Genomic DNA, 14,919 nt, shown 5'->3' on the forward strand with positions numbered 1-14,919 from the left:
TTTGATTCTTCTCTGAAATCTTTTATGTATTATTGGTTATCTTTTCAAGTCTCTTCGAATTATCAGTTTGGTTTGGCCTACTAGATTGATCTTTCTTGCAATGGGAGAAGTGCTTAGCTTTGGGTTCAATCTTGCGGTGTCCTTTCCTAGTGACAGCAGGGGCAGCAAGGTACATATTGTATTGTTGCCATCAAGGATAAAAAGATGGGGTTTATATCATATTGCTTGAGTTTATCCCTCTACATCATGTCATCTTGCCTAATGCGTTACTCTGTTCTTATGAACTTAATACTCTAGATTATACCTGGCCATTCCTCGGGCCGGGCCGGGCTTCGGGCTGGGCCAACCAAAGCCCGATGCAAAAAACCCAGGCCCGAGCCCGGCCCGACAGTCAGGCCTAAAAATCGGGCCCGAGCCTGGCCCATCACACTAAAAGCCCGTCGGGCCTCGAGCCACGGGCCGGGCCTCTTCCTTAAATGACGAAATTGACGGGCCTAGGCCCGGCCCGGCCCGGGCTTCGGGCTCAAAACCTAGGCCCGAGCCCGGCCCATGGACAAGGTCGGGCCGGGTCGGGCTTTTTCGGGCCGGGTCGGGTCGGGCCGACCGGGCCGGGCTGCCCATGGCCAGGTATACTCTAGATGCATGCTGGATAGCGGTCGATGTGTGGAGTAATAGTAGTAGATGCAGAATCGTTTCAGTCTACTTGTCGCGGACGTGATGCCTATATACATGATCATGCCTAGACTCATAATTATGCCCTTTTCTATCAATGGCTCGACAGTAATTTGTTCACCCACCGTAATACTTATGCTATCTTGAGAGAAGCCACTAGTGAAACCTATGGCCCTGAGTCTATTTTTCATCATATAAGTTTCCAATCTATTTTATTTTGCAATCTTTACTTTCAATATATATCATAAAAATACCGAAAATGTTTATCTGATTATTATTATCTCTATTAGATCTCTGTCACAACCCTAGAATTTGCTTGTAGCTAATTACATGAGTGAGCATCTTGCATCATGTCTACATTCTAAAAGTTGAATTGAGGTTAGTTGAAACCCTCAGAAATAAGTTCAGAAATAATCAACATTAAAATATCATCAAAGAATCCCAAGAAAATGTTTCTGTTAAACCTTGAAAAATATTGGCAAGAATAAAATTCAAACAAATATTTTTGGAGGCTTCAAAATATTATTTTGGGCCTTTGATTTAAATCATAAACTATTTTAATTGGATTTTTCTGTTATAAAATAAATACATCTCCAATAATCCTGAAACTTTATGAGTGACTCTGGTATTATATCTACAGACCACATGAATATTTTCAGGAGCAACAAAAGTGGTTTAGTATTTTTGCTAAATCAGAAAACAAAGACAGAAATAGAAAACAGAAACGTAAAGAAAGAGAGAGAGTGGACTTACCTGACGCAGCCCACCTAGCGGCCCACCACTGTAGCGACCTAGCCACAGCGCCGCCTCCTTCAACCTCATGCCAGAAGGCACGAGGGCGCGTGGTCATCGCGCGCCGACCACCTCATGCCTGCCTGGTTGCCTCCTCGACACGCTGGGTCTCCCTAGGCGTTGCCACGCACCCCTGGCCCTCTCCTTCTCTCTCCCGCGTCCCTCCCCTCCCCTCTGCCTTTCTTCCCCCCGCTCTCCTCGCTCACGTCCGAGAGCGCCGACGAGCACTAGCGCAGCCACCGAGCCACACGTCAAAGCACGCGACCGCAGGAGGCCTGCAATGCCGTCACCACCATCGTCTTCAACCCCCGATCTCCGAGATCGCCGGCAATGCCCCGACGTCGTCCAACCTTCCCCGAGCTCGGTGAGACCCTCGTCGGACTCACCGTGAGCTCCTCTACCGAACCCCCTGCCCCCATGCTTAATACCTCAGCGTAGTCCTCGTTTACGTCGAGGCCGAGACCTCGTCGGCGCCGGACTTGTCGCCGTCGTCGTTTTGGCTTGCCTTCGTCCAAACCGAGCGCGTCACCACACTCAGGGCACTCCCAGGAAGCCGTGGACCTCACCATCTCGTCCTGAGATGTGCCATAGCGCCTAACTCGCTAACGCTGAACGCCGGCCGCCGCCACGAGCTCGCTCCACCCTAGATTCTCCCGCTCGCACCATTCAACGCGGATGAGTCTCCTTGTTCCGTAGATGGCCTCGGCCTTCGATTTGGTCACTGTGGGACGAAACCCGAATGCCTCCGCCGTCTCTGGCCTCGTCGGCGACGAGCCACGGGTCAACTCCGGCGAGTTTGACCCCGGTTGGCTGGGTTTGGCTCCCCTTTGAGTGACTGGCACGCGGGCCTGGCCACACTAATTAATCTAGGATTAGCGCTAATTAAACCAGGATAGTTTAGTTAGTAACTGACATGCGGGACCCACTGGTCAGGTTTGACCCTGGCTGCCCAGTTGACCCGCTGACGTCACAGTGATGTAATGTTGACGCAGTAAGTGTTTTCTGGAGTTTTAAATAAATCAGAAATGATTTATTTATTTCAGAAAATGTTTGAAACTTCTAAAAATCATAGAAATTAAACCGTAACTCCAAATGAAATAAGTTATATATGAAAAATGATCAGAAAAATCTAGTCTATCCATCTGTACCATTTGCATGCATGTTTGAACAACCTAAGGTTGTTGTATATGACAATTTGCATAATTGGCATTTAAATAATCACATATGGAGTTTGAATTTGAACCTTTGGTTGAAACCATCTTCATTTAATATGGTTGCTAGTTGCATTAGCTCAATAAACATCATATTTCCATGTCACATTCATGCATCATATTATTGCATTACATTGATTTTGTTCCCTCTCGTTGCCGGTGATTGTCCCCTCTCAGTAGACGTGGTTCCGACGATGAGTTCGATGACACCGATGAAGAACTATACTATCTTCAGAAGTGTCAGGCAAGCGGAACCCCCTTGTTCATTCCGATACAATCCCACTCTCTCGCTCCTGCTCTCTTTTACTGCATTAGGACAACAACGATTCAACTCTTACATGCTGCGGTAGTTGAACCCCTTTTCCTCTGCATGACCTGTCATTGCCACAGTAAATAGATGAAACCCACTAGCATGAGTAGGAGTTGTTTGAGCCCTGATGTGCCTACTCATTCATGCTTGTTTGTCATGCCTGCTACTGCTTAGAGTTGAGTCAGGTCTGATTCATCGGGGATGAATTGGAATGGTGATGAACATGTCCTACCGTGTGTGAGCTAAGTGTGTGAACACGATTTGGTAAAGTTAGCAGTGAGAGGCCATGTAGGAGTACATGGTGGGTTGTCTCATTGAAATCATCCTTAGGAACTGTGTTCTGTCTTTGTGATCCATGAACAGCTACTACCACACATTGGGCTCCGGGCACTCCAAGCTCTCTCGACTTATTAATCAACCTGATCTCTGTCCAGGAGTTACAACTAGTTTCTGGTGTTTGTAGGATATGTGTTGGGGGCCGTGCTTAGTTCTGACCCTTGGGTTGGGCTATGATGCGGTAGAGACACGAGGCACGGTGTATCGGGACGCCCGTTTGGTGCCTCGGGAACCCTGCTCCCATCGTTTGGGGCCGTGAGCGAAACCCCGGCCGGATCTCCTTGCGGATGGAACCCGAATAGGCGATAAACCTGGACTAGAGACTTGTGTGGTTAGTCAGGTCGTGGCCGACACCCTCATCAGGCTTCCGCTTGAAGGTTGCCGAGATACATGACGTGTACATGGCGGTAAGTGGCGAGAGTGTGTGTGAAGAAGTACACCCCTGTAGGGTTAACATCATCTATTCGAATAGCCGTGTCCGCGGTAAATAACTTCTGGGTTGCCTGTACAGTTCATAGACAAGTGAAAGTGGATACTCTAAAATGCGCAAGATAAGCGTGAGTGCTATGGATGGTGTTCTCGTAGGGAGACGGGAGCGGATCCATAGTGGTGTATTGATATGGTGAATATGTGGACTCATGTGCGCCACCTCAAAAGAGTTACTTGTAGTCGTAGTTTAGGATAGCCACCGAGTCAAAGCTTTCTTGCTGCAGTTAAACTCCACCACCCCCTTTGTTGATACCGATGCATATGTAACTAGTTCTGATGTAAGTCTTGTTGGGTACATTTGTACTCACGTTTGCTTAATTTATGTTTTGCAGAGAGACTTCAGTCTCGCTAGTAGTTCCGCCTGGACTTCGACATTTAGCTTAATACCTCAGCTACGATCTTGTGCCCTTGGCAGGATTTGGTAGTTAGTCAGGCTTCTCAGCCTTTTTCATTTGTAGATGTCTGTACACAGACATGTTAAGCTTCCGCATGTGCTATTGCTTGTATGACTTGAATGCTGGGTCATGAGACCCATGTTTGTAATATCCGGCTCTTCAGAGTCTTATGAATAAATACTTTGAGTCGTAGAGTTTTGTTGTGATGCCATGTTGTATTTACACATATCGAGCATATTGTGTGTATGATTGAAATGCTTGGTATGTGTGGGATCTGACAACCTAGTTGTCTATCCTTGGTAGCCCCTCTTATGGGGAAACGTAGTCTGGTGCTTCCACTGAGCCATGGTAGTCTGCTATAGCCCGGTTTACCGGAGTCCTGCTAGCCCAGTTACTACTACTCCGGAACACCTAGACTGGCCGGCATGTGTCCCACATCATTCTTGTGTTTGTCCCTTCGGGGAAATGTCACGCGGTGACTTCCGGAGTCCTGCTAGCCTGCTACAGCCCAGGTTCCCGTAGTCCTGTTAGCCCAGCTGCTACAGCCCGGATTCACTCGCTGATGACCGACACGTTCGTTGCTGGGTCATGTATGCCTGTCCCTGTAAGTTAGTGCCACTTTGGGTTTACGACTAGTCATGTCGGCCTGGGTTCTGTGTCATATGGATGCTAGCGACACTATCATATACATGAGCTAAAAGGCGCAAATGGTCTCGGGCCAGGTAAGGTGGCACCTGTGGGAATACCGTGCGTGAGGCTGCAAAGTGATATGATTTGTTACATGCTAGATTGGTGTGACTTAGGATCGGGGTCCCGACAGCTTTGGCATCAGAGCCTAACTGCCTGTAGGATTACCAAGCCAAACTGGTCGAAGTTGAGTCTAGAAATTCTTTAGTTATGTAAGGGAATTGATTGTGGAAGGGAACGTAAGGCTCTTTTTTACTCCTCTACCTTATTCCCTTATGATCCGAGTCATCTTATCTTTCCTACGGGGTTAAGGAACTAGGCTTTCTATTCTTTCTATCAGGATCACGTGTTACTAATCTATAGACTTATAGGGTTGATGGATTCAAGTCTCAGTTCAGTTTCTACTACTCCCGTATGTTCATAGTTGATCTCGGAACCTTGATATTGTGATGTTAAGTGGTTACGCCACCAATTTGCAGGATGTCTCAAATCTTTTTGAGCATTTATAGCTGTTATGCTATCCGAGTCATCCCAGGTTTCTAAAGAATCTGATGCATTTGCAAATCCTTCCTCCCAGTTCCCGATGTCCTTTTGGTCCAGATTAAGCACACTAAACGGTCTGTTCAGGTACTCCATTGCCTTGACATATATGTTGGAGCTAGTATATGACCCTAGGCATCCTAGAGAACCACCCAGTAATCTAGCAATGCTTTATATTCCTAGTGTGATGATTCTGGTCGTCATTCTCGAAAGCATCCCGTGATGCCATTTAGTTAATAGGCATTCTATTCCTGGGTTCTTGAACCCGAGATTTACCCTACTTACTTCATGTTGATAGTGTTCCTAGTTCCTTTAGGATATTAGTAACCTTGCGACAGTCCTCGAGGTCCGTGGTATTTCCTTCTTCCAAATACCATGAACCATTAAGGTAGAAGTTCTTTGAACCAAAAGATCACAATCAGAGTACTCTTGAGGAGTTCTCCATTCATAATTGTGATTCTGCCAGTTCTACCTTTCTGCATGGGTTATCTGGAAGAAACCTGTTGAACTTGGTTCGACATATTAATCTATGCATCCACAACTCAAAAAGATATATGTCCCCTTGAGTTGTCCCTCTTCATTTGTATTCCGACCATCGTCTATCAATTGATAGTCAGGAGTAATTGGGCGACTTTAACTACATGAGAGCTCCGGACAATCGTAATAAACCTGGGGGTAACATTCACAACATGATTACGTTCAATGACATAATTTGTAAGCAGCAACTAATTGAGCTCCCGATGAAAGGTAGAACTTATACTTGGAGCAATATGCAGATCGATCCTCTGCTTGAGCAGATTGACTGGTTCTTCACATCCTTGCATTGGACTAACGCATATCCTAAGACGCTAGTTAAACCCCTTGGCAAGCCTGTTTCTGACCACATCCCTTGCATTGTCACCATAGAGACCAAAATCCCCCGATCCAAGCTCTTTCACTTTGAATCCTATTGGACCTTACACCCAGGGTTTATGGACATAGTTAGAGAGGTTTGGGAACGGCCAGTTAGGAACGCAAATGCTGCCACAATCCTTTGCCGAAAATTCAAAGCTCTTCGACACGCTCTCAAAATTTGGAGTAAGAATATTTCTCGTTTATCAGTGGCCATCACGAACTGTAACAATGTCCTGGCGGACTTAGACGAGCTGGAGAATAAACGAATCCTTTCAATTCCAGAAATGAACTTCAGACGTATCCTCAAGTCACACTTGATGATACTGCTCAAATATCAAAAACTCTATTGGAAGAAGCGCTGTACTATTCGCTGGATCAAGTTTGGAGATGAAAACTCCAAGTTTTTCCAAGCTGTGGCCATGGAACGATATCGCCAAAACAATATCTCCTCACTCAAGCTTAAGGATGGCACATTGGTTGACGATCATCCTGCAAAAGAGGCCCTCTTGTTTCAAACCTACAAAAACCGCCTGGGTACGGTCTCCCCTTCAGAAATGAAATTTGATCTTTCAACCATTATCCCCCACGCTACCAATCTTGACCAGCTTACCACTCCTTTTTCACATGAGGAAATCGATAATGTGGTCAAAGGTATGCCTCCGGACCGCGCACCTAGCCCAGATGGCTTTAGTGGGGCGTTTTTGAAAGCATGCTGGCCCATCATTCGACATGACTTTTATGCCCTATGTGATCAATTCTATGAAGGTACATTGGATGTCAGTAGTATCAATGATGGCCTTATCACACTTATACCTAAGATCAACTCTCCAGAAATAGTCAATGATTTCAGACCCATTACTTTGCTCAACTACTGCCTCAAGCTAATTACCAAACTGCTAGCAGACAGACTTCAACGTGTCATTCTCACCCTCATCCACCGGAATCAGTATGGGTTCATTAAAGGTCGTACTATACAGGATTGTCTGGCATGGGCTTATCAATATCTTTATCAATGCCAAAGCTCAGGCCGGCCAATCATCGTTCTTAAACTTGATTTCGCCAAAGCATTCGATACTATCGCGCATGAACCGATGATCCGCATTATGCAGTAGATGGGTTTCAATGACAAGTGGATCTCCTGGATCAAGTGCCTCTTCTCCTCGGGTCGCTCGTCCGTCCTTCTTAATGGGGTCCCAGGCCGGCAGTTCCTTTGCCGATGCGGTGTGCGGCAAGGTGATCCTCTATCCCCCCTCCTTTTCGTCCTGGCAGCTGAGCTACTTCAAGGCGCGGTCAATGATGCTTTTCGACGTGGAGATATCAGCCTGCTTTTCCCTGCAATGGCCAAAATGATTACCCAGTGATTCAATACGCGGACGACACCCTCCTTGTCCTACCTGCCTGCCCGCAACAAGCAGCCCATGTCAAGAACATTCTTTCTGACTATGCATCCTCAACTGGCCTCAAAATTAACTTTCACAAGTCGACGCTCATACCAATCAACCTGGATGCAAGTGCGGCATCTAGCCTCGCCGCCGTTTTCGGTTGCACTGTTGGTACTATGCCTTTCACCTACCTGGGCCTGCCGCTTGGCACTACAAGACCAACCATTCAAGAATTCATGCCTCTAGTTTGCAAAATGGAGCGTCGTCTCACTGCCACGATCGCTATGATGTCCTATGGGGGCCGCCTCTCCTGGCTCAATGCATCGGTCACATCCCTTCTGGTGTTTGCCATGTGCACGCTCAAGTTCCCTCCGAAACTGATCGAAATTCTTGACAAGATTAGAAGGAGATGTCTCTGGACAAAGAAAACCGACCAAGGCGACAAATGTAATTCACTTGCAGCCTGGGAACTGGTGTGCAAGCCCAAATGCACCAGTGGGTTAGGAGTGATCAACATTAAAATCCACAACGAAACCCTCCTGTTGAAATTTTTGCACAAGTTCTATAACAAATTGGACGTACCATGGGTTACTATGCTTTGGGATAATCGGTATGCCAACCAGGTGCCTCATGCGGTTGATTTGGCCGATTCTTTCTGGTGGAAAGACATTCTCAAATTAACGCCCATTTACCGAGGGATCACCCGTGTCCAAGTCGTTGATGGCTCGACTACGCTGCTCTGGAAAGACTTGTGGTCAATTGATGTGCTACAAACATCACACCCCCGTGCCTTTTCATTTGCTCTGCATGAAGACATGACGGTCGCTGACTTCTGGGCCAACAATGAACTACAAGAAACCTTTCACCTACCGTTGTCTGCTCGTGCGCTCAATGAGGTGCAAGATGTTCAACATGCAGCATCCCGTATACACCCATCCACAACAATATCTGATGTTTGGCTCTACACTTGGGGGACAGCTGAGTACAAACCAAAAGACTACTATAACTGTTTCTTCCGTGATGCAACAGTTCATCCCACTTTTCCGCTCCTTTGGAAATCAAACTATATGATGAAAATCAAAGTATTTGGCTAGCTGCTGCTACATGACAGGTTAAACACACGTGACATGCTGAGAAGAAGACACTATGACATCGGGAATGACTTCACATGTCTCCTTTGTGGGCAGAATACTGATGAGACTCTCGAGCATATGATCTTCACTTGCCAGTTCAGCGAAAGGTGTTGGGCCAAGATAGGTGCTCACTGGACTGATTTTCAAAATAGGTTTGACGCGTTGCAAAACGCACGACCCAACTGGCCCAATCCTTTCTTCATTGAAGCATTCTTCACTGCTGCCTGGAGTTTGTGGAAGGAAAGAAACAATAAACACTTCAGAGGTGTAGCCCCAAGCATTACATCTTGGTTCCATCGATTCAAAGAAGACTTGGGGCTTCTACAACATAGAGTTAAGGGTACACGTAGAGATGACCTGCTTTCATACTGTGACACACTTAGCTGAGTCCTGCTGTGTTTCCTTTTACCCTCTTAACTTACTTATAGACAAGTGTATAACAGTGATCATGGCGTAGTTTGCCCCACCCTTGGTGGTTACACCAAGAGTGGAGCTGGATGTATGTGAGTGGTATGTCTATGTAAACACCCCATTTATATAGATATATGAAAATATACAGTGGGAGTTCTCTCCCACTGTCAAATTCCTCAAAAAAAATTGTGCATCCGTGTTATCAATGCTTATTATTCTTGGGGTCTGTCAAGCCATTCTATTTCAGAATGACTAGGAGAAACAAACTCCAGTACCTCATCCATAGCCAGGGTTGGGTCAAAATAGTTGTGTACCGCAGATCAAAATGCCAATCCAGCTTTTGATTCTGTTCTACCCTGAAGTATTACCGTCTTATGTCAAGAATGTCATGGGAATTGCACACCATCTTATAAAATCTTTGATACAGTGATACCTCTCGCCATCGTTGTTCATTCCTCGGTTCTCGTGTTGCTGCAACCGAAATACCGACAAGTGAATCATGATGTGTGAAATCAATACTCCTAGCAATTGCGTTGCTTGGTAGTTAAAGGACAATATTCTCATCCTTAGCATGTTGGTTATTGAATCACCATCCTAGGACTGATCGTGCGACCTAGTCCATTTTTCCTGGTGCACTCCTCGATCAATGAGATGGGATTGTGTCAATCCATCACTCTCTTGATCACATCGTCTTGCCCTAAAAAGCAAGATTGTTCTCGAGCTTAGTAACATATCGGTGGTTCGTGATTTTCCGAATATCTTCTCGGAAGCATTACCAGGTTGTCACTTGACCGCTATGTTGAGTTCGTGATCAAGTTGGTTTCTTGTAAACCACCCCTTCTCCAAGAATCTGTGTTGGATACCCCTGAGCTAGTTGGTTAAGCTAAATAACAACTTGGAGAGTTGGAAGATAAAAGCTTGTCTGACTTAGTTCATGTTAAAGGATATCTTTTTGTGTGTGTGTGTGTGTTGAAGAAAGATGATATCTTCATCGATTGGTCCTCGTGATCAGTTCTTGGATCTATTGTATTGTCCAAACTTTGATTTGAGTGCGGGCTATCCTCAAATCAAATCAGAACCAACAATGTTCATAATGTTGTCTTACTCATGGTTGACCCATCGAGCATGCACCATTATATATTTTGGTCTGACCAATGCTATCACCGTGTTCACTTAACTGTGGAATTCCATCTATATGGAAGCATGGATGGATTGTTGTTGAACCCATCGGCAACATTTCCATCTTGTCCATGATTCATGTTGAACATCAGTAGTGTTGGAAACTTCTAAAAGCATTATCTTCATGTCTCGTTCATGAAGCATATGTTGGATGAAAGAAGTGACTTTCTCTAATTCACGTGCGTTTGGTGCAAGTTTTTGCCATGAGTTCGAGAAAGATTGTTTTTGTTTCCTCTGGTACCATCCCAAGTCAGTCATGCATGTGTGAAGTATGCTTGGTTTGACAGGCTCGCTACCTCCATTCCATACGTAATTCCTAGCACACCAAGCCCCTGATTGATTTGTTCAAGATAAAGGAGTATGTTCTAAGGTTATTACTTTAGACTTCCGCGCGGAGACTTCGACATCATTAATGATGGTTCCCTACCAGAACTCGGTAGTATTTTGTTGTAAGACTACCATGTGATCATGCTTGTCCGGGACAACGTGTTCACATGGGTGTAGCAGAACCAGCTCATGTTTTGGGGCTTGCTATCATAGTTCATTTCCCGAGAATCTCGCAACATCATCTCCTCGATTTGTGTTGCAAACTTTCATTTTTCTCTCTAGACTTGATGAGTCTGGAATATCCTGACACCAACCAGATCTGAATCTCAGGCAGATATGATGGTTGGAACGTGTCCCAAGAACTATAATATTGGTCTCTCTATAACCCGGTAAAGCGGATGTCGTGGCCAACACACCCAGCCGGAAGACCTATTATTGTAGTTTCTTGATTGAGGAAGTTGGCAACCTCCCCATAAGGATCTCATAGGATATACTCCAGAAGTTGCTCCTTATGGATTCTTGTGTTCCCGAAGTCCGACCTTTTACTTAATGCCCTAGATACCAAACCATAGCAGTAAATGGGTTACGCTAGCACATCAAGGAGAACATTAGAAGGGGAGTGCTAAATGTCTCTCGGTCGACCATCCAGATTCGGTTTCCTTGCCTCGTTAAGGTGAAATATGAGAAGGTGTTAGCTTCCTTTGCATCCGCACCATCCATCACCATTCATCATGGTAGTATGTTGTGTTGCTAGGATCCTTGACACGGATATTGGCAAAACCTTGATGAATATGGAAATGCTCGAGTTCTTGAGAGCACGCGCAAGCACTAGGTTTTTATCATTGGCATTAATTGGGATTTGCTCCCAGTTTCCTCGGTTATGTTATAACCTTTTCAAACAGTGGACTCACTCTCTACTGTTGGGTTTCTCCCCAGTTACTAGAATCATTCCCAGCATTTGCATTTTATTCCCATCTTGCACCACCGTTGTGCCATCCTACCACGGGTTCCCTCCATTTCCGATGATAAGTAGAGACCATCCATTACGTTGTCTTCAACAAGGTAGTCCACATCATCCATTCTAGTCAGAGTATGCCATTCTTCTGAACTCCTTCAAACGATCATTTGTGATTGCCTTTGGCTGGTATAAAGAGTTTCAATGATCTTTGTATCAAAAGTAATTCTTTTTGCCACTTAAGGGAATAATTCTACGAGTCACCTCTTCTAAGGTGTCCCGTTATGGAATCTTGACAATTTAATTCCTCGCTACTTTGAGAAACCCTTTCACCATCTTTTCAAGTATGGAAGTGTTGCTTACCAAATTGGGCAATCGTCATCTGTTTCCTTTCACCCCTGATGTGTGTCTTGTCTCTCAGCTCAAGAGGCGTTCTTTCGTCTCACTCCATGAGTTGATCTTGAGTGCTCAAACTTCGAGGGGATCAATTCCTGTAGAGTTTCCTTTTGTCGTCATAGGTTGGCATGAATGTTTCAAAAGCAAAGATGTCAAGACAAAGATGATGCAATGAATCAACATCTTCAAGAAGAGCAATTGGATCATGAAGATTGTGTTAGTTTGTGTCCCCTTTGTCTTCTTACCTCACGACTTGAATCTCGGGACGAGATTCTTGTTAGTGGGGGTGAGTTGTCATAGCCCTAGAATTTGCTTGTAGCTAATTACATGAGTGAGCATCTTGCATCATGCCTATATTCTAAAAGTTGAATTGAGGTTAGTTGAAACCCTCAGAAATAAGTTCAGAAATAATCAACATTAAAATCTCATCAAAGAAGCCCAAGAAAATGTTCCGGTTAAACCTTGAAAAATATTGGCAAGAATAAAATTCAAACCAATATTTTTGGAGGCTTCAAAATATTATTTTGGGCCTTTGATTTAAATCATAAACTGTTTGAATTGGATTTATTTCTGTTATAAACGAAATACATCTCCAATAATCCTGAAACTTTATGAGTGACTCTGGTATTATATCTACAGTCCACATGGATATTTTTAGGAGCAACAAAAGTGGTTTAGTATTTTTGCTAAATCAGAAAACAAAGACAGAAGTAGAAAAAAGAAACAAATTAGTAAAGAAAGAGAGAGAGTGGACTTACTTGACGCAGCCCACCTAGCGGCCCAGCTGCGGCCCACCACTGTAGAGACCCAGCCACAACGTCGCCTCCTTCAACCTCGTGCCAGAAGGCACGAGGGCGCGTGGTTGCCGTGTGCCGACCACCTCCTGCCTGCCTGGTTGCCTCCTCGACACACCGGGTCTCCCTAGGCGTTGCCACGCACCCCCTGGCCCTCTCCTTCTCTCTCCCGTGTCCCTCTCCTTCCCTCTGCCTTCCCCCCCCCCCCGCTCTCCTCGCTCGCGTCCGAGAGCGTCGACGAGAACCACCGCAACCACCGCGCATGCCTCGCCGTCCGGTCCCCTAGCTCCTCCTCGATGCCATGGAGCCACACGTCAAAGCATGCGACCGCAGGAGGCCTGCAACACCGTCACCACCGTCGTCTTCAACCCCCAATCTCCGAGATCCCCGGCAATGCCCTGACGTCGTCCAACCTTCCCCGAGCTCGCTGAGACCCTCGTCCGACTCGCCGTGAGCTCCTCTACCGAACCCCCTGCCCCATGCTTAATACCTCAGCATAGTCCTCATTTCCATCGAGGCCGAGACCTCGCCGGCGCCAGACTTGTCGCCGTCGTCATTTCGGCTTGCCTCCGTCCAAACCGAGCGTGTCCCCACACTCAGGGCACTCCCAGGAAGACGTGGACCTCACCATCTCATCCTGAGATGCGTCGTAGCGCCTAACCCGCTAACACCGAATGCCGGCTGCCGCCACGAGCTCGACTTCCCCTTTATCGCGTTGGTTGCAAGGTTCTTATTTGTTTATGTAGGTACGAGGGACTTGCGTGTAGTCTCCTACTTGATTGATACCTTGGTTCTCAAAAACTGAGGGAAATACTTACGCTACTTTGCTGCATCACCCTTTCCTCTTCAAGGGAAAACCAACGTAGTGCTCAAGAGGTAGTGGGCCCATACGAGATGTGCCAATTCGGCCCGTCAACGGCCCGTTAAAGATTTGACACCATTGCAACCCAGCATCAGTTCGAGCCTGTTAACAGCCCGCTATATGTTTGGGCTGAATATCGGCCCGATGTGATTTCGGCCTATTAACTGCCCATTCAAGGGATGGGCCAATTTTCAGGATGTACATGTTTCGGCCTTTTAGCAACCCGTTTAAGTGTTGGGCCAATTTCTGGCCCGGTGTGTCTTTCAGCCTGTTCACGGCCCATAAATGAGTTGGGCCATTTGTAGTCGGACCTTAGTTTTGACCTTTTAGCGATCCATTTAAGTGTTGGGCCAATTACAGGCCCGGTGTGTCTTTCAGCCTGTTGACAACCCATAAATGAGTTGGCCATTTGTAGTCGGACCTGATTTTTGGCCTTTTAACGGCCCATGCTCTTCATGGTCCAATACCAGCCCGGTTTCTCTTTCGTCCTGCTAAAGGCCCACAACACAGTTGGGCCATTTACAGTACGACATGACTTTTGGCCTCTTAGCGGCCCATGCTCTTCATGGTCCAGTACGAGCCCGCTGTCTCTTTGGGCTTGCTAAAGGCCCATGGTATAGTTGGGCCATATGTAGCCCGACCTTAGTAACAGCATGTTAACAGCCCATGAAATCAAGTAGGCCCACCTATTGCCCGCTTCGAAGTCAGACTCTTCACTACGGGGGAGGTAAGAGGGCCGACCATTAACTTTCGGCCTGGTAACGACCCATTAACTTAATGGGCCCACTAAAGTTCGTACATGTCTTTAGGCCCAATTAGATGGCCCAATTAGATAATTTGAGCCCATTACGACAAGCCATTATGCATAGGACCAAAACCGATCAAGCAAAGGTACGACATACAGGGAAAAACGTTGCACATCCAGCATATATTACAGGAAATTACATCCACTGGGCAATCAAAGATTGATGCCAGTGGAAATAAATGAACAGAACCTAACGATCTACAATGTCACAATCCGCAACCTCAGCGCAGATGACGCCCATAAGCATGTGGGCAAGTTCTTGCTGCTTTGCTACGCTGTCTCTGAAAACATTGATCAGTTGTTGTTGCGCATGAATGTGCAGCTCTGATTCCTCCACCATTTCCATCAT

Source organism: Triticum urartu, chromosome 3A, assembly GCF_056163025.1.
Source record: "Triticum urartu cultivar PI428250 chromosome 3A, HENAU_Tu73, whole genome shotgun sequence".
NCBI classification, from domain to species: domain Eukaryota; kingdom Viridiplantae; phylum Streptophyta; class Magnoliopsida; order Poales; family Poaceae; genus Triticum; species Triticum urartu.